The following is a 20,671-nucleotide window of genomic DNA, read 5'->3' on the forward strand; positions in this document are numbered from 1 at the left end:
CCGAAGTCGACCGATCTCTCCCGATCACCAATCAGCTTTGTGCCAGGGCGCGGTTCGTCCAGATTAGGTTAGGTCATGTTCATTATTATGCGTTCACAATTCGATCAGCTGGTTCTGTATGGATGTCCCCATCTGGGGATTAGTGCGTTGATTGGCAATTAACATAAGTGATTACAACTTAACTGGATTTCGAGTTAAATCTGTTATAAATGAGTTGCTGTAGACTCTAATTTAGCTTGGATTTGAATGTGAGTAAATTAAATTGTCTATTGTTACTGATTTATATATATATATATATATATATATATATATATATATATATATATATAATTATTCTGTGTCTGTGCATTTAATTTTAATTAAATTCAGTTTAGCTTAGTTAGATTTAAAAATAAAAATTGCAAGTTTGGATTGCACTATGGTTATCATAGTATAAATGATAAAACATTTCTATAAAAATATTATGATTACTAAAGACTTGCTTCATGTCGTCTGAGCTGTCCTTTGTCATGCAGTTGACACAGGTTCTATCTTTGCAATTCTCCTACTTACACTCCCATAGGAACAACAATCGGGTTTCATGCCGTTGCAATGCTTGACTACTTAGCAAAATCTCTGCAGCAGCTCACCAAGTAGATATAGTCCGTTATCCTTTAGCTCTGCCATTCTAGTATAGACTTTCCTTTTTTCTCAGAGTTATGACAGTACTATATAGTATGTCTCTCTGTTTTCTATCATCACTCTCGATAAACGGGCTTCTTTATCCTTTCCGACGAATCAAATTTCACAAGATTTAAAGTATTTCGATCAACTCATGACAAATAACGTCTATTCACATATTGTCACTGGAACATGACCTTTCTATCGGAGTCGCCTAATGTCCGTTGTTGTACCTGTAATGTGGCACGTTATCCACCTCATATGAGAAATGCCATTAAACATCATTTAAAAAAATCACTGGATAAATTAATCAATATTATCACATCTAAAAAGTATTTATAAGCAATTTTTTACCCACAAACTATGATATACACTTTTTATGTTAGTTTAGTTAAGATGAAAACACATCCAAACTGTTAATACTTAAGTTATTAAAGATTGTTTACGGTGATTTAACTTTAGATCAATTGTTAACAATCTAAAGAAGGAAGAATTATATAAATAACATTAGCAATAAATTAAATATGAAAATTTATTATAACTTAAATAAAAACATTAATTACTAATGATTTATATTGATCAATTCAAGGAAAATCTAAACAAAATTGCTTACCGTAATGACGGCAATATATTGTTAAGATACTGTATAAACCTAATCTCGGGAACGGCTGGACGAATTCGGCTAAATCTTTTTTTTAATCTTCGATGAATTCCAAGGAAGGGAATGGAGAGAAAGGTTTCTCAGAATATTCAAGAAATAGAGAAATATACGTTAAATATTTAAGACATGAGTCTAAAGTGAACTGACTTAACAGAATGATATTGACACATTCAGCTGAAGTTCATCGAAAAGGAAAAAACGTTTGTTAAAATAACAATTTTATAAAATACTAGCTGTTACCCACGGTTTCGCACGCTCTTTTGAATCAGAATCCGGAGCCTACTTTGTCAAACCACGTATATTGTAATTTGCTGGCCTCTAAAATGTTTTTTAAACGCAAGTAGGCATATGATAATAGTAGGCTTATTCATATAATCTCAGTGTTCATGGTTAGACGATCAGAAGTTGAATAACTTATCACTTATATCAATGTCTTGTATGAGACCATTTCTGGTTAATTAATTATATTCCCGATGCTACGACTGAGTTTGCCTTCCGGACTAATATATTTTTAGGCCAATAGTTGCGTTTGCCTTATTTTCCAGACGAAGGAAATATATTTACCAACTTAGAACTGAGAAGTCTACTGACATTAAACATAAACTGACATTTTTAAACCTTCTAAGATGTTTCAGTTGAAGTTCGTCTAAGAGTCTGAAACATTTATTAACATTTTAATTTTGTAAAATATCATGTAAATCAGTGGTGGAATGTTGATAATAGAGACAAAGATACAATACTGTTATTCCAGAGGTGAATGATCAAACACATATAATGCATCGAAAATCATTTGTTTAAAGTTTTTTTTAAAACAACATTGTTATAAAATCCACCTAAATAAACAAAGCTGTAAATATTTGCACATAAGGTAATGAAGACTGCTTGGCTTCCTTGAAATTGTGATATGGCATTTTACAGAGGCTTTAATAAAAACGGCGGAATGGAACTAAAATGCCTCTACGAACCATTTTGTCCCAGAACTGTAGGTCCGAAAACAACGCAAACCCTATTGCATGATTATATTGAAATGTTGCATAAAGCTAGTAAGGATCTCAAACTTAAATGTGTAAGTATACTTATTCACCGGGACAATAAGACAAACTACACTATGGACTGGAAAAATCTAAGACCGAAAGAAGATTGCTTGAACCGGAGGCAGACTCTTTTTGACCGAAGTACATTTTCTCGGACCTACATCTTAACTAATATTACAAATACTAAAGCGAGTTTGTTAAGCCTTCACGCGTCAACTATTCAACTGATGTGATGTGTACTGAAATGTTACATGGACATTCCTAATGTGCCTTGTAAAATAGGCCTATACGTATTTAAAAATCCCTACTGGTTTCTAAAGTTATGAAGAATCTCATATTGTACTCAAAAGTTGCACTACAGTAAATAAACATTATTAATAGCAATAGTCTGTTGAATGTTAACAACTGTTCCGTGTAACTATAGTTTTATGACAGTACAACTATATATTAAATCAATTTAACCACAATTACTAGTTTGTTTATATTTATAGTCTTGAATGTGTTATGCTTGATAATAACGTCACTCCTTATATCAACCTTTTCTGGAACCGCTGTTTTAACAGGCAGAGACTATTTTTGGCTAAATTAGGTTATTTATACGTGATTGAAAGCTTCTGAATATTTAAAGAAGATACCAATTGGGACCTTATTTTAGTCTACTATTTTTCTCTAGATGATTTTAATTATACGCTCAAATACTATATTCAATATACTAATTGAAATTAAAATTTTCTCCGTTCATTGCACTCTGATCTGTACTATTAGGCTATATAAAAATGTAATTGTGTGTTTGTATGTATGTGTGTTTTACTGAATAACATAATAATTCGTGGACAGAATATACTTAAATTTTACATGGACTTTATAAAGGTTCCTGGATAAGACATATGTCCATTCATATTACAATTGCGGGCTACGCCCCACAGGTTTTTTAGAACTCCTTTAATATTATCAATCATATCTATGGACTTGGCTTAGTTAGCAGATAGTAAGTGTGAGTTTAATAACTTTTCAAAGTGAAGATTAATAATTATAATAATTTATAAAAATTTAAAAAGGTGATAGTAAGTGTGTGTCCAAAGTACGTTTAATAAACAGTTTCCCTCTCAGCCTTATCTTTAAACTTCTAAAAAATCTACAATGGATCAAGGGATTGGAATATCTTCTAGTGACGAACACTTATTTCGTGATTGTTTGGTATCTCATTTACAAAGAATGTGCTTATGGTGTCCCTGTTTTTCTAAATGAAATTGCATGCAAAGCCGCAGGTAATTGCTAGTACAGTAAAATGGCTGGTTGCGCGGCATCTATAACAAATATCCTGTTGCAGTGTATCTTTATTAGACTGATAAAGGTGTTCAGTTCTAACTTTTTTTTAAGATTACTTTTGTACAGTGAAAAATTTACTGAATGTCATATTTGGTGCAGAGAAATTCTATTTGGACATGTAGCAAATAGTTCCAAGTTTTTTTAATTGTACATTATTGATGTGATAAATTATAAAACAATTGGCATCGACGGGTAACGTAGTTGTCGTGCACATACATTGGCTCGTGCCAACGGTTAATAATTTCCTTGAATTGGCAAAAGTATTCTGTTAGGTTAAGCTGCCACCACCTAGTTTTATGTTCACCTTATCTAAAACTGACAAACTCTTTCAGTTGGGGTACGTAAATCCGTTGACTCCATTACAAACTGCCTTAAAGTGATAAGAATGTTTAGAAATAATATTTACAGTTTCTGAATAATATTATAATTATAATGTGTGGACAACTGTGGTAGTTTGGCTTGTTGAATATAAAATCACAATACTTTTACATATACGACCGAACTTACTTAAATCATTGATCGGGTAAACAAACTTATATTTCAACGTGTATACCGTATGTTTAAGTTAGGTATGGTGGTATGTAATGTTCATTTGGATACATTTCGACGTAGACAATCCCTAATTAACCAAACAATGAAATAAAATAAAATTTGCATATCCTTCATATGCATTTAAGAATAAGTAAGCTTTTAAATATTAGAAAATTCTTTTTTTCTATTAAATTATATTATTTTGAAGCTAAGTTACATTAAATTAGTTATTCTTCTCGCTGTAAATAAATTAACACAAAGGGTTAATATTTAGGTTTGGGTTCTACGAAACCCTTCACTAAATACCTTTAGTGATAAAAATAATATCATCCACGTAGGGATTTGAAAGAGGGAGGGAAGGGCCGACAACACATATTGTAATATTCATATGAATAATACTCCGCTTCTGGTAATTTTAGATGTTTAAGATATAATAACATTTTATTCATTTTAACATTTATCATTTTATCATGATTTGGTGGTAGGGAGGGAGGTACTTGGATTGGAGGAGGGGGAAGGGAGAAATAGAGATTTTGCACGTTTCTTTCAGGAAATATTTGTTGTCTTCTGACTTTAGTACGTTTTTAAAATCTACGTTGGTATCTGTTTTCTTTATCACCGAGGAATAAAGTCTAAATCAACTACACAACCAAAATGCTAAGACTGAGTACAATTCAATTCATTAAGTTACTCTTACACTTTTTTACCAATTTTTTTTTCATCGTGCCAACAAGACAATCTCTACATTGGCGTCGGAATAAATAATTCACTCGAACCTGAAGTGCTTACACACTTCTAATTCTATGCGAATACAATTGCACGCAAAGCGACGGGTAACTGCTAGCACTAATTTGAAAGATTGCTCAGCTCTAATAGTCATCATGTTTTCATTTTTGAAATACTCTTATAGCTGCTGTCAAGAACAGTTGTAAACATTTCTTTTACTAGAAATATCTAGAACAACTTATGGTGTAAAACAGACAATGCTATTATCGAATAACTGTGTGTTAGCCAAAAGAAAGGTAAAGGTCGAAGCGGATAGGAAAAATCTCAAATTGCTGATGGCCGTATAATATGGAAATCTTGGAAGATGATATACAAAGACCGAGTTATTATAAACTAGTTGTTTCGTGGTTTAAGATATTTAAGTGATGGGCCGAGATGCATGGTCGACCCATAGGACTTTGATTAAAGTTAGCGAGGGCTTTCAAACCCATGGTTGTTGATGAATCAAATTTATGACTTCAAGATCTTTGAGAGATCAGAACCACTCAAAAGAGTACATCCAAAAACAAAAATCCTAGAGGCTGAAGGCTTTTAAGTACAGTCTCTCTGATAATGTTGGCTTGAAGAAGCTAGCTTGGCCCGTATGTTGGTTATTCTAACACCCAGTAGGTAGGGTAGGTATAAAGAAACATACATACTAACTACATGCAATACTACATTATATTACATTATCAACATAATTGTATAATTATAACACCTACCATATTACTACACTGCCTCTTCAACGTATATTATGCTCAGAATAATTCGTCAATGTACAAAATTATTAATTTATCTGATCCATACTGCCTTGTGTCAGTAAACATTGCTTGGGAGGCATAATATTTTAAACATCTCCTTCTAAACAATGTACTTACTTCCTAATAATAAAATAGAATATCATATTTTATTTGTAATTTGTATTGATATAAACTTAAAGTATTGCATATTTAGTTAGGCAGTGTTGCATACGTGTGTGTGTATATATATATATATATATATATATATATATATATATATACGAATAAATTCATAAAAGTATATATTTTATTGTAACGGCATTAATAAATATCAAATATTGATTCATATATATATATATATATATATATATATATATATATATATATATATATATATATATATATATAATATGAATCAATATTTGATATTTATTAATGCCGTTACAATAAAATATATACTTTTATGAATTTATTCGTTGGTATCCACATTAAATTAAAAATATAATGTCACAAATTGTAATAGTTTTGTTGAAATGTGCGTTGCATTGTGAACTGCATACATCTAGGGAGAACAATTAAGCCAATTTATGATGATGAAATGAGTTTCCATAAATCACACTAATTACACAAGCAGTGAAACACAGGTCCTGACTGATTCATTTTGCATACATTAATTTAAGTCAACATCAGTAAAGCATGCTTATGTGGCGTTACTTTCAGAGTTAATATAATGTCAATTTATGTAGATATTATTAGTCAAATTTGCCAGGGTATATTGGTTCTTTCCTTTTATTACGAGAATGTTTTTGTCAATCAACATAAAAATGTGTAAATTAGAACTGTATTGCCATAGAAGATAACATTTATGTCAATGAATAAACAACATTATTTATGTAGGATTACAAAGATTAACAATTATAGCCTGAAATATGGTCCTTAGTATTAGGAATAGAAGTATAATATTAATTTACAAATTCTTAGTTCAATGAACCAACTATTAATACTAAGTCTCTTCATAACCTATGCATGGATATTAATGCCATATATAAATAAAAATGAAACTTAATTCCTACTTAACTTTTCATTTAGAAAATCAAAGTAACTGAATATTTAGTTGGTGTAATTGCAATTTCAGCAGTTTAAAGTTTTTCCAAAAATTTACTCTAAGTTTCATTTAGATAATATGTATACAAACTAAGATATACCTAAAATACCTAAAAAGCGTTCAAACAACGCAAGAAGCTATATAATGAATTTTTTAAACGAATTATAAAGGTATATTTTGCAACAGTCATTACATTGATAATGGATATTAAAAAAAAAAAATCTGGATACAACTAAAACTTTTACTTCCTCTTTTTGAGGGCAGATTTTTGGTTTAGTATACCATGATTTTATTGGTTTTGTAATTAAACTACTTCTTAACTTTCGTAGAACTTTTTATTACAAATATAAAAGTGATTTCTTGCTTCTTATTTTATACAATGTATCAAAAATATCTAAATGTACCGTTACATAAGTAATATGCCACATAATTACTTATTTTCATACTTTTGTAATTATTGTTCCGCATTTGCTGCTGGAGAAAGTATTAAAACAAAATGTGTTTTTTAATAATTAAACATGGACCTACCCTTTTCACCTGTCCATCCTCATTCGTTACTCATTTGTCCATGTGTATTTGAATCTGGTGAAGAGCACTTCTTTATACATTTCACTGTATTGTATAAAAATAATGAAAAGGGAAAGAATATGAGTACATAATAAAATTCAGTAATAAGTTTAATTTATTAATTTTATGATATGTTATTGAATACCAAGCATAGACAATTTTTTGCGATGATTGGTTTAAGTTTTAACTGTTGATTTTGTATAGCAAGAGCTATATATACCAGAACAGTGTGGTTTAAGACATAAAACAAAATCTTTAAATATTTGTCTTAAAATCATTGTGCATATCAAGATATTGAAATAAATTATGAATAGCATTCAGTTATACCAGGAGAACATACTACTGTTTATCATTTTATAAACAAGGATATCAATTGGCTTTCAAAACCTCGAACAACCTTGGACTTCTAATCAAAAACAAAAGCAATTCAACAAACCAAAATCAAAATTCAAAATTCAACAATAGTGGAGTATACAAATTACATTGCAACGATTGTCAATCCCACTATATTGGACAAACCGGCCGATCCTTCAAAATTAGATTTAATGAACACATAAAAGCATTGAAAACATCATCAAATTCAAAATATGCAGACCATTTAAATAACACCGGCCATACATACACTAACATCGAAAACAATCTTGAAATTTTACACACAAGCAAAAAAAGTCGTTTATTATCTACTTTAGAACATTTTGAAATCTCAAAAGTGCCAAAATTAATCATAATATATTATTAAATGACAAAGATTTTCTAACAAAAAATGTATTATTCGATAGACTTTTAAACAATATACATTGATCACACATAAAATTAAATACAACAAATTTTGCCACCAAGGTAGTAAAAAACACATGACAAATTGGTTTTAATTATTTATTTCATAACTTAACCTTAGTTAGTACCTGAAGATCAAATCACAGATTTCGAAATGTACATTGTAACAAATATAAAAGTTTACAAAAAAAGTGTTAAAAGGTTTATTTATATTGTGTTATACATATTTATAAAACACTTTTCAAGGCTACATCTCTAACATGAACATACTACATTATATCACTAGCATTATCATTGAATGTTGAAGAGTGTACAACATTTAACTTTTAACTTTTCTAAAATACTTAGTGACCAAAGCAAAATACCAATTTAATTTGGTATTTAATTTTTATAAGCAGTCAGCTGATATTAAAATAGTTAATACATTGTAACCGTCTGAGCAACATACGTGTTGTAATAATCAACCGTTAAAGATAGTGAAGAAAATACGAGTATATGACGAAAATTGGAACTTTGGAAGCCCATGGGCAGAGCCTTGTAATCAGAGATAATTTCAAACCAACAAAAGGCACATACAGAGTATAACAGTTGTTAATTGATATGCGCTACACAATAAATAAATGATAACATTACAAATCGTTGATAACAATAGAAGTTTTGTTCTGTTCATGAACAAAACTTGTATATTGTTGTTTAATGCATATATCTTTAGAGCCAAAGTATATATAATATGGATTTATTCCCAGGGTTCCGTTGTGCTAAAGGCGAATTGTTTTCTGATGGCATAGTATTCTTCTTTTCTGCACATTGCAGACACAATAAGGCTATATCATCTATATATTTCGTTTCATGTTTTTCTAAAAGGAGAAACTTTGAGCACTTAATGTTTTGAGCTCTATTATGAACTACATGCGTTTCCTGTAGAACACGTCTTTTCAAAGAATCCGTCGCCATTACTTTGCATTCCTTCATCAAACACACATCCTCAGTAGTAACTTCATTAGCATGATATATAAATTGTTTAAATTACTGCCAAGATTGTAATGCTTAAAGTACTGATCCAATATTAGTGTTTATTTTAGATTCCTTAGGCAATACAAGCATAGGCTCATAGGATCTATCGGGTTAACCTGAAACAGAGAGTGGAAATCATCTTGATTGCTCTGTTGTAATTTTGTTGGAAAACGGTAAAAATAATCAGAATAGCCATGGCAATACCCTGTATTTAATATCACAGTTGTAACATGACAGTAAATAGGCATAATTAAATATGCGTGCTGCTGAGAATGTGAGTAAGTACTTATATTTATAAATCTTGTAATAGTTATAAACTCCTAAAAATGTATGTTCTGCTACATTTTCTCCTTGCGTTCAATATGCTCAAGAGTTGAGTGTCAGACCTGTGTATCCCCTGAGAATATATTACACGACCAAGATACTCAATTTTCGTTTTGAAGAATTTGTATTTGTCTCTGTTTAGGTGTATGTTTTATTTTAAAATCTTTCAAATACATTAGAATATCTTTGAAGCAACTAATGTTTTACCGATTTTCATACTAAAAGGGAACTAAAGAAACATTGTCCTCGTCAATGTTATGAAAGATTTTGACCATAAGATTTTGCTGAACAGATGGTGCACTTTTTCATCAATATGGTTACCCTGCAGTGTCCTTTATGAGCACTTAGTGTTAGCATGTCAGCACCAGCTTCGTCCACTTATAGATATAAATAGGCATTATTAATGTCTAAGTTACTAAAATATTTGCCTTCATTCCTTTATTTTCATTCGAAAAAAAAATACCCACTTGTGGTATTGGACATCGTTCGTCTTTGATTATTTGATTTGTCAGCAAAGATTAAGTCGTTATGTTCAGTACAGATCCTTATTGCTCCATTGTTCTTAACTACTGGAACTGTTGGGGTTTCCCCAATCAGACGATGGAATCAATGTTATTATACAGAAATTTTCCATTAGTTCGAGTTCCTTTTTAAACTTTGTCCTGCAGAGCATAGGGTACCTGCCTAGGTAAAGAAAAAAAAACTGGACGTGCGCCTTTTCTCAATGTGAAATGTTTTTTGCTATCTGGAACTAGTCCTATATTCTCTTTCAAGTATCCTCAATATTCACTCAATTCACTCAATAGCTGATCAAGCTCTGAAACTTGTTCTGTCGTTTTTTCAATGGTTCTAATGTACGAAGGATCTACCTATTCTACTTCTCGTATCCATTCCTGCCCGAATATTGAATGAAATCTTTGATTTATAATATGTAGTTTTCTATATAAACATATGATTTAATATCAACATGTGGGTAATAATATTTATATAAAATAAAAGTCTTATATACATAAATAGCCATTAACATGTTATCATAACATAGGCACTTAATGTCAATAAACATTTCATTTATAATAAAAAATTGATTTGCACGAATAAAAAAAAACCTGATTAAAAGGGAAAGTGATTGCTCTGTTGATATTTAGACGATAAACCCCATCAAAAACACGCGCCCGCATTGATTTCAGATCATGGGCTCAAAGGATAATCTAATTATTGGGGTTTACTCACCGGAGCTTCAATTTACTTTTCATTCCTTTTGTTCTGTACATCAACAGCAATGAATGTACTGCTGGATAATCTTACAGCGTAATACATTATCATGCTATATTTATATATCTCAATGTACTTTGCAAGGTTATATTTACTACATTTGTGGCTTATTCATTAATTACCTATCTTACCTATGGAACGTTGAAATATAAAATATGAGAGACCTGTGAAGTCTATCGTATTCCAGCGAATAAAAACAAGATAGGTAAAATGTGAAGTGCTTAGTAATTTTAAAATTTAACAATTTTAAATTTTAATACATAAAGAAAGCTCCACATCGTGTGGTTTTTCTGAAAAGAATTAAAATTTATTTTTTACAAAAATAGCAATGTTCTGAAGGAATTCATTTAATAAAAAAATACAGTAAACCATTCTAACCGCAAAGGTCTTGACTTTCAAAACTGCGATAGGTTTAAATTGTAAGCTTAAAATTCCAAACTTTCATTTGACTTATATCTGAATCAATCTTCAATTTAGGTTATATGAATATGTCTTTGTTATAGAGGTTTCACCTTAACATCTAAAATAATTAATTTTCCTCAACGATCATCTGGAACTGTATATAGTACATATTAAATGCAGAACACAACATTAAAATAATCTCCTATAAATAGTTTGATCTAAATGCCTGTATCCTTTGTAATCTCCAAAGAATAAAAACACGAAATACACGATGTTCTTAACTATATCATGTAATAAACATTCACAATGTAATATATTTAATCACGCTGGTTTCAATGAAGTAAAGCTTGTAGTGTTTATATCTACGTTTTTGTAAAAAAAAACTTTAAAATCTTACATTAAGAATTTATAGTTTTGCATCGATTTGAGTATATTATATGACAATCAGAAAGTTTTTATATAAAAAGTGTATAGTTGCTATAATAAGTAAACAAATCATCATTATAATACGTTTTTAACTGATAAAATATTTTAAATTAACATTTTTGTCAACAAACTGGATAACTTACACTCAACAACCTTAAATTCATTAACTGATATTGGTGAAACTGTATTATACCTGTGAAAGCAAAGTTCATCTATCCTGGGATGGTCGATAATGCACCATGCAATCTTGCTAATGTACGTGGGGCGTGCACGTCAGCTATTGCCGATGTTAATCTAGAAACTCGCCAAACTAAATTATCATAAGTGTGGTACTTGTAAATATTGTACCTTTATAATGAACTGATACTCAGTCCAGGCATAATTTCAGACATTAAAGAAAGGGAATAGATAGTTCACGTAAGTATTATTGTTTATTGATCCTCATGAAATATCATCATAATTCAAACAAATTTTTATGAACTTTCTTTGGTTAATATAATAAAATCTTTTAATTTAAGTACTTCTCTTACAACTAAACAGAATCCTGCGGCCTATAATTAGGAGTACTACCAGTGTTTGTCTGGACTTTCTTTTAATATTACTAAAATATAGAAAATAGGAGTATAAAATAACAAAAAAATGCATAGAAGAGAGAAGAAACACTATATTTTAATAAAATGAACAAAGTTGTCTTTTTAACTAAAACCAAATCACTACATGTGTTGCTAGGTACTGATATAGGAAACATCTGGACCAATTCGGCTAATTATTTTTTTAAATACTTGTTTCAAGTGCAAGGAAAAGGTTTGATAGAAAGAAAGTTTGTAGAAGTTGCCCGGAAAATTTTAGAAAAGAAAATTTATACTATTTATAAAAAATAGACCAAATTTAACTGACACTAAACAGTTGTTGACACATTCAGCTGACATTCGCCAAAGAGGCTAGAACATTGTTTTACACTAAATTTTGACAAAATATTAAGACTACAGTGGTTGCTCAGTAGAGTAATGCAGATTGCAAATACAACACTACTATCTAATTTTTACTACAGATTGCGTCGGTGACGAATTAAAAATAAAAACACATGTTGCATTAGAAATTATATTTAAACACTTTTATAAAAACACATCATAATGAGTAAAGATCCTTATTTGCACATAGGTAGTCAAATCTGGGTGGCTCCCTTGACATTGTAAAATAAAATTTTTACAGTGCGTGAGGAAAATCAGAATGGACTCTTACGTACTTCAAAGAACTATTTTCCTCACATTACAATCTGAAAAACAACAGGACTTCTATCCAGCAAAGTCTATCATACACTATGTTTTGAAAAGTTCTATGAAATTTGTACATTCTTCCTCCTATACTAAAATTAGATTATAAGACCCAAAAGTAGGTGGTTTATGACAGAAGTAATCTTCTCAATCCTAAGTATATATTTATATTTCATTCATTGGAACAACAAGGCAAGCTCAACTATGGCTCTGGTAGTATCATATATAAGGTTTATATACGGTCAGGAAGTAGACATATGTTGACCGAAGCAAATTTCCGAGACCTATTTAAGTATATACTCTCATTTTATTCATCGGGGCAACAAGAAGTGGTTGGTATAAAAGACATTTGTCGTTACCGTTTACACGATACGACACGCCACCATCTATGCTGCGTCACGGACGATTCACTTTGAGAGAGCAAACGTGGTTAATCAATAATACTTTGACCCCAACGCATCTAAACGCATCTTAAATTTTTATAAAAATAAGTTTAATTATATCTTTTTCAAGCAGTCAAAGATATTTTTATACTTTAAGATGTATATATATATATATATATATATATATATATATATATATTTTATATATATAAAATAAACTTGCAGTACCTACCCTATATGTAAATTATATAGATTATACGCCTGATAGTAGAAGTTAATCTTAGGCTGACTAATTCTGAAAACATGTTTTATTTATTAACTACGATATAATCTCAATTACAATGTGATTAATTGGATTACATTGCCAATTATTTACCTTTTGTAATGACGATTTAAAAATGTTCGTTGATAAACTAAATTTCAGTGTCAGTTATTGAAATATATTTCCGTACTCCATAGGAATTTGCTTACCTCGAATTAAACTTGTAAAAACATATCCAACATAAATAGTGATTGATTTGGTGTATGCAGTCAATATCCAAACGATGTTGAAGTCTAGAAAATTTAGAGCGCTTTGGTTTTAGAAACGAGGAAGTATTATAATCCAGTAAGTCTAGAGAAAACATTTTGAAAATATTTTTATATTTGATGTCTGGTAAGTTATTACTGAATGGTATTGCAGTTGATTAAATGGTACAATGTTATTATGAATTGTATGAAAAACTTAATCAGTTGAACACTAAGACAAATTCTTTGAAATTATGCTATACAATGTTAATTTAGTCCTTACCTAACAATAAAGACTATATAGCTAAGAGAAATGTTCGGTAACATTTCTGTACGGTGTTAATCCAATTCTTCCATTTAAACTATACAAAGCCCAAATTAAAGTTTTGGCTTTACGCTTGTACTATCGGATATTCAAACCAGATCTATATTTATATGTGTAGCTTCAAACAAAGATGAAACAATGGCCCATTTTATATCGGTGCAATATGCTGTGGTATTCAATCAAAAACTTTTCACATAGAAATATTTACAGATTGAAATTAAAAATTGATAACTACAGAGTAGTTCTTAGATATTTGTGTATAGTTTGAATTGGGAATAATAAGAACGTAACAAATCACAGAAATGCCGGTGATTGTCCGACAAATGATCAGTCGGCTTTATCGTGTCTATAGTGTAGATGCTAGCGGTTGACCACTCACCGCCCGCATATATCTATGATGTCATCGTGCCAGTAATCTAATATGGGAGTGACCGCCAGTTAGCGTGATGTCCTGTACATTACCCGACCGCAAGTACCCATGTGTAACCTAATTACTCCCATCGGGCGTCCTGATTAGTGTAATAGCAGGTGCCACTCCAGTATATACTGGATAACAAGCCAAACCTTAGAAAACAAAAACACATTTAGACTTTTTTACCAGTAATTTATTTTTTCGTAGATGCAAAATACTTACCTGAAACCTCTGACTCAAACGTTTATAAGAAAAAATTAGGATTCTGGTGATCATAATTTTAAGGAACTCAAAACTATTGTAATATTCTCCATTTAACATATGAAAGTTTGGAAAGTAATAGAGTACATTTTTAGAAATAATAGTTGGACATACATAAACTAATAGCTTATCCTGGGATAGTTTATCTTTACAAACGAATACAAGTTTAAAAATTAATATAAGCAATACCATTATTATTTCAAGTTTACTTTATAAAATTTAATGTTATCATATTATTTTCTATGCTCAAGGGAGATCGAGTTATAACAGTATTGCACATAGTAATTAATTTATTAATTTTGGAAAGTTTTGTAAAACACGAATCCTGTTAAGGGTTTAAACAAATAACTTTTTATTAGTGGCCTCTCACACACATGTTTATTTCCATCAACCCATAGTATTATATTTAGTAATTAATTGTGCTGCTTAATTTACAGTTCATCTTCAAATAAAGTATTGCGCAATATAACGACATGGAATATCGAGTTTGAGTTATTACGACTGCGTCACTGTCCTGTGCTGCAACACTCCACATGAACAATGTCCAAAGTAGGTCAGAAAGTTTTAGCAGTAGGATCAATATATTGGTACTGTTATGCTTATTTGTATGAACGATAATTTTCCAATAAATTATGGGTTTTCTAAACAAATTGCCTAAAAAACGCATAAATACAAAAAACAACAATCAGAATAAAGAAAAGTGGTGTGGAAAGTGAGATACGATATAGAATATTGTTATTTGAGGTTTATATTACGTAATGAATAAAAAATATCTTATTACAAATGTAGTTTATTCGGTGCAAACAGCTGCATTGGTTTTAAGATTTACCACGATTAGAAATATCGTTCAAGGATATGTTGTAGCGGAACACATTTTTTAAAACGAAAATGTATGTTTTGTAAAGATTTTACAATAGTAATGATTGGAAATGTGACGACAGCTCACTTACCTTCTTTTGTAATATAACTGGCACTCTATTACCTGTCACTATCACTGAGAGATGTGGAAAATTTCACTTGTGTCTATCTGTCTATCCGCATAATATCTTCAGAACAATATGTCTTTTAGACTAGATATCTTGCATTAATCTTCATTTCCACATATGAAGGATCGAATTCGAATATGTTGCATATTCATTCATGGGTTTTGGCTGAGCGTTAATGACGCCTATAAATCAGAAGGATATCTTGAGAACGAGTAGCGCTAAATGGACTTGAAGTTTGTATTACCAGGCACTTCTGATCAATATTGAATTCGATGGTGAAGCATGTCTCTACGTGACTGACCGGAGCGTTAACAAAGTCTATCACTGAGGAGGAGATATTGAGAACGAATTAAACTACGAGCTTTTAATTAGAATAAAACTTCATTCCTACATAGGCAAGTTCGAGTTGATGAATGTACATGTAACTCTGATGCACTGCTCTTATATGGTGAGGATGCCGCAAATGAAACGCTTATTCCCTTCGGAATATGGCGAGGGAGTCAAGGGACAGTAGTCCTTGTGAGGTAATTTAGAGATTACAGGTAACGTGTTGGTGGTAGATAGGTTTTTGGACATTGAGATTAACGATGCCCTACCAGGATGTCATTATATAACGCCCATATCCTCGAAACAAGGTGAAGTATGTTACGTAACGTATGGTCTGGAGTACTTTATTTAACAAATAGTATAAATAGAGTGTTATCCACATAACCAAGGTAGGTTTTAGTTGTGGAAATACCCACTTTTACACTAATCCACAGAAGATCTATATTTACAACATGCTCCAAAATGGACATCTTCAACTTGATTGAGATATTCTATATATTATTATTTGTTATCATGAAATATTGATTTGTGATTAAAGAGGTTAGTTATCAAAGCTTTGCGATGTTGGCGAGCTTGGTTAATTCAAATCCAGTTCATGTTATTGCTCGAGTCGTGAGTATTCATGGACTTCAACAGGAATATCAAGAAGCAGTTATTTGCGAGTGGTCTATCTTAGGATGATATTATTAATAGGACAAACAGAAAGTTATATCACATACTATCACGTTAAATAAAACCTCATGGTCTAAGTTTTATTTCGCACAATTTTAAGGATCTCCATCTCTGTAACCTCTCGCATTATTTTGAATCAGTTCCGGAAGTTTAATATTCCCTTACGAGGTGTTACTGGCAACCTTTACGATGATAATATTTCAGCCACCCCTTTGAATTTTAGAGATAGTTCAGAAAAATTTGTCTATTTTTAAAATTTTATTTAGGTAGTCTTAGGTACCATAAACTAACACTCTAAATGACATAAATACAAACATAAATCGTGAACGGTTAGCCCGTTTGACTGAAAGGATAGTCCAAAAAAGGAATTTAAATAAATATTCGAATAAATCCTTGTTCATGCCACTAAAACGTACTATGTAATCGAATTTAAACTATAAAATGAAGTGTACTTTGTAAAGAGTTGGATTCCAGAAAACCTTTGAGCGATATGTTCGGTGTGACACTCCATTAGACTTACTCTATTACTTTCCAATATCCCTCAGTCCATAAATCTAGTGAAGCAATATCGTCGACACTATTAATACGACGGAATAATGTTCAACTCCGAGTTATTTTGTGTAACTCAGGTTTGTATACATGAATCGTGACTAATATCTACACATAATATGCTTCATGAACAAAGCAAAAAGTAATCTGTCAGCTTTTGAATAGATTATTATCCTGTTCTTTAAATTTGAGTTATTTATAAATGGGCCTAGCTTAAGATTGCTTGATATAATTTTTGATAAACTACTTTCAAGAGAATAATTATAATCTACAAAGGTAATTATGACTAATTTAAATTGCATTTATCTCACGAACATAAATAATTGATTTTTTTCTTGTAATAAGTATTGAATTATATTTTAAGATTTTGCCAATGTTTCTCATCATTAAATCCCAAAAGAGAGGACATGTTAACAGGCACAAGTTAGTAAACCAAATGAGACATAAGTAAAACTAGTGTTACTAGTGATACTTTTTGCACGATTGTTCGATATATTCTTTTATAGTTTTCACTGATAATGGCAATTTTAAACTCTTTTTTAAAATATATATATATATATATATATATATATATATATATATATATATATATATATATATATATATATAAAGCTGCATATTAATAGATATGTAAGTTATTAATCCAGAATCCTCATGTTATAAGGATTGGTTTTATAAATAAATTACTGGATGATGTTACAGTATAACATTTCGCGTTTTCACTATGTAAAAGTCTCCATTAGTTGTGTAAAATTAGTATTCAATAAACAATATCACATGTTTTAGAGTAGTGAAAAAAGGTGCTCGTTTTTAAATTACAAAAATTTTCTAGCCTGATTTATAAAATGTCAATTAACAAAAATTAACAGGTAATAGGGCTTAATGAATTTTCAAAGAACATGAATTTTGGTTCACTTTGCCTCATTTCATTTTTAGTGTTTCAGTACCTTAGAATGATTGAAAGTAAGATGAATGAATGATTGAAAACAGAGTAAGAATCAATCTTTATTACAAGATGAATAACATCCATTAAACCTATTGACAGCGTAGATCCATGCGATGTTGCTTATTGTTGGAATATTTCCCGCTTATATCTTATATTCTTCATAAATACTTTTACTCACTAGGAACTATTTCATATGTAGGCAGATAATTATTTTGTGGTTCGTTTTATACTACAATTAATAAAAAATGTAGTAATTTGATTAGCATTGAAGTTGGAAGCACTTTTATTTATTACCACCTCTTTCATTTCCATAAAGTAACTAAACATGTAATTTGAGATGTTAATTAAGAATACAAGCAATTGGAGGAAAAGGAGAACGCTGTTTGACTCTCAATGTTATCAAATACACATAAACGCTGTCCTATCTTCGTGTTACGTTATCCATATAAATGAGGATGTGGTATTATACGGTGTCTAAATCCCTGTTTTTAATATTTTCTGATGGACATCTGTGTATCCATTAGCGCTCCGTCATTACCGCCACGGCTAAGCGGTGTACTGGCTTAGTGGATTAAAGAGATAAGAAAACACGTCCATTCCAGGATTTAATAACTTATTTAATAAGCGGAGATGTGTCTGTAGCGTAATCTTCTTTAATATTAGTTACATTAACTGTAGATATCCCACAGTCATATGTTCATACATGTGGTTTGAACTGATTTTTACTATTATATTATTACATTGTTTTACTGTATAGTGCAAAAGGTACCTATATGCTTTTCACTTCATCCACTTAAACAGAATTTACATTCTTTGGTAAAGAAAAAAAAACATTACCGTAAACTTTTATTTCAAAGAGAATAAAAATAAACACATTAACAAACATGAATTACATCACACATGTTCAGACTCGCGTTTAACTGTTGGCAGACTACACCCTTCAAAATCTTTCATCCGCCCTTAGTCTTTACAGTGGTAGTTAGTTATTGTGTTGGCTATCCACGTGGCAGAATCTTGTCAAGAGCACATAACAGCAACTATAACACAAGCATTTATCACATTTGAGTGTCACCTTAACTTATTCGTATTGCACTATTTTGTATTCGTCCGCAATGAGTTTTGCAGCCTCTCTCCAAGTTGAATCTATGATACATCAGTTAAAGAGTGTTTACTAAGTTTTGTACTGAAGTAGCAGATCTCATAAGTTCAAAATTGATTGTATGTACGAGTACATTTTCCTTCTTGCATGTAATTGATACAAATATATTACAGATTCTTCAATATCTTTTGAACCGTATACACTTAAACAGCTATGAGTTTAATGTGTTATTAAATAAATACTTTTTCACTATATCAATCATCTATTAGATATGTATGCTACATTACATTGCAATTTATTTTTATATGATATACTATTATTATAGTTACGTCTGGTTTTTATTACGTATACATGATGAAGTGTAAATTACTCCAAAACCTTTAATCAATCCGACCAATTTCTCCCTTTCTTGGCGGTTTCATAACTGAATAATACATATGACAAATTTAATATGATTCTAGTTATCTAATATAGTTTTAATCAAAACTAATAGAATAAGTAATACTTCACAATGTAAATAATCAATTTAAGCAAAATTAAATGGAGAATAGTTACATATTTGTTTAAACACGCAATGAACTCTGTATTTGTGATTAAAACGTATTCATTAAAACATTAATAGCAACTCATATTTTGTTCGCTACAGAAAATAAATCTACTGAAAATACCTGCCATAGCATTAGACGTTAACTACGCCTGTCATTACAAGATTTCATCTGAACTTTAAGTAAAATATTACATTTATTTCCATATAGGTCATTTCAATATTTACTTATTTACAGGACAGAAATACATACAACACACAACCCGCATAGCTAACGGAATACTGGTGTCGGCAGAGCTGCTGGACAACGCAAACATAGAAAATAAGTCTGGTTTGTAACATTGTGATCGTTCATCATATAAAACGTAACATGGAAATCTGTTCATTTCAAACCTATAACATTCAGTCCCTCCTGGTTTGTGTTGTACATTTGTAAATTTGTCCGCACATCGCAAGGCACGAGTTTTACATTCCTGTGGGATCCTTCCATCAGTGACGTTACGTCAATCCAGATTAGGATTTCCTCCCCCTTCATCTGAATTCGATTATAAACATTTTCGCTTTAAATTTTAATCCCAGAATTGCTAACTTGATACTGTTATTAACCTTGTGATAATTTTAAAATATATACGTTTTTAAATTTTAACTTTCATATTTTCATTATCATAAAAGTTACATATTAAGTTACATATTAGTTAAATATTAGCGTCAATAATATAAATATTATTATTACTAACTACAAAGTGGAGACAAAACATTTATTTTACAGTTGTATCTTC

At 30.5% G+C, this 20,671-nt stretch overlaps 1 long non-coding RNA gene across 1 annotated transcript; it reads left to right on the forward strand.

Annotated features, from left to right (window-relative positions):
* Positions 1-58: 58 nt before the first annotated feature.
* Positions 59-20,269, forward strand: LOC124367537. The gene is made up of 2 exons (XR_006922910.1): positions 59-248; positions 20,131-20,269. It is a non-coding gene; the product is annotated as an uncharacterized LOC124367537 (long non-coding RNA).
* Positions 20,270-20,671: the final 402 nt, after the last annotated feature.

This window comes from Homalodisca vitripennis, chromosome 1 (assembly GCF_021130785.1).
Source record: "Homalodisca vitripennis isolate AUS2020 chromosome 1, UT_GWSS_2.1, whole genome shotgun sequence".
NCBI lineage: Eukaryota > Metazoa > Arthropoda > Insecta > Hemiptera > Cicadellidae > Homalodisca > Homalodisca vitripennis.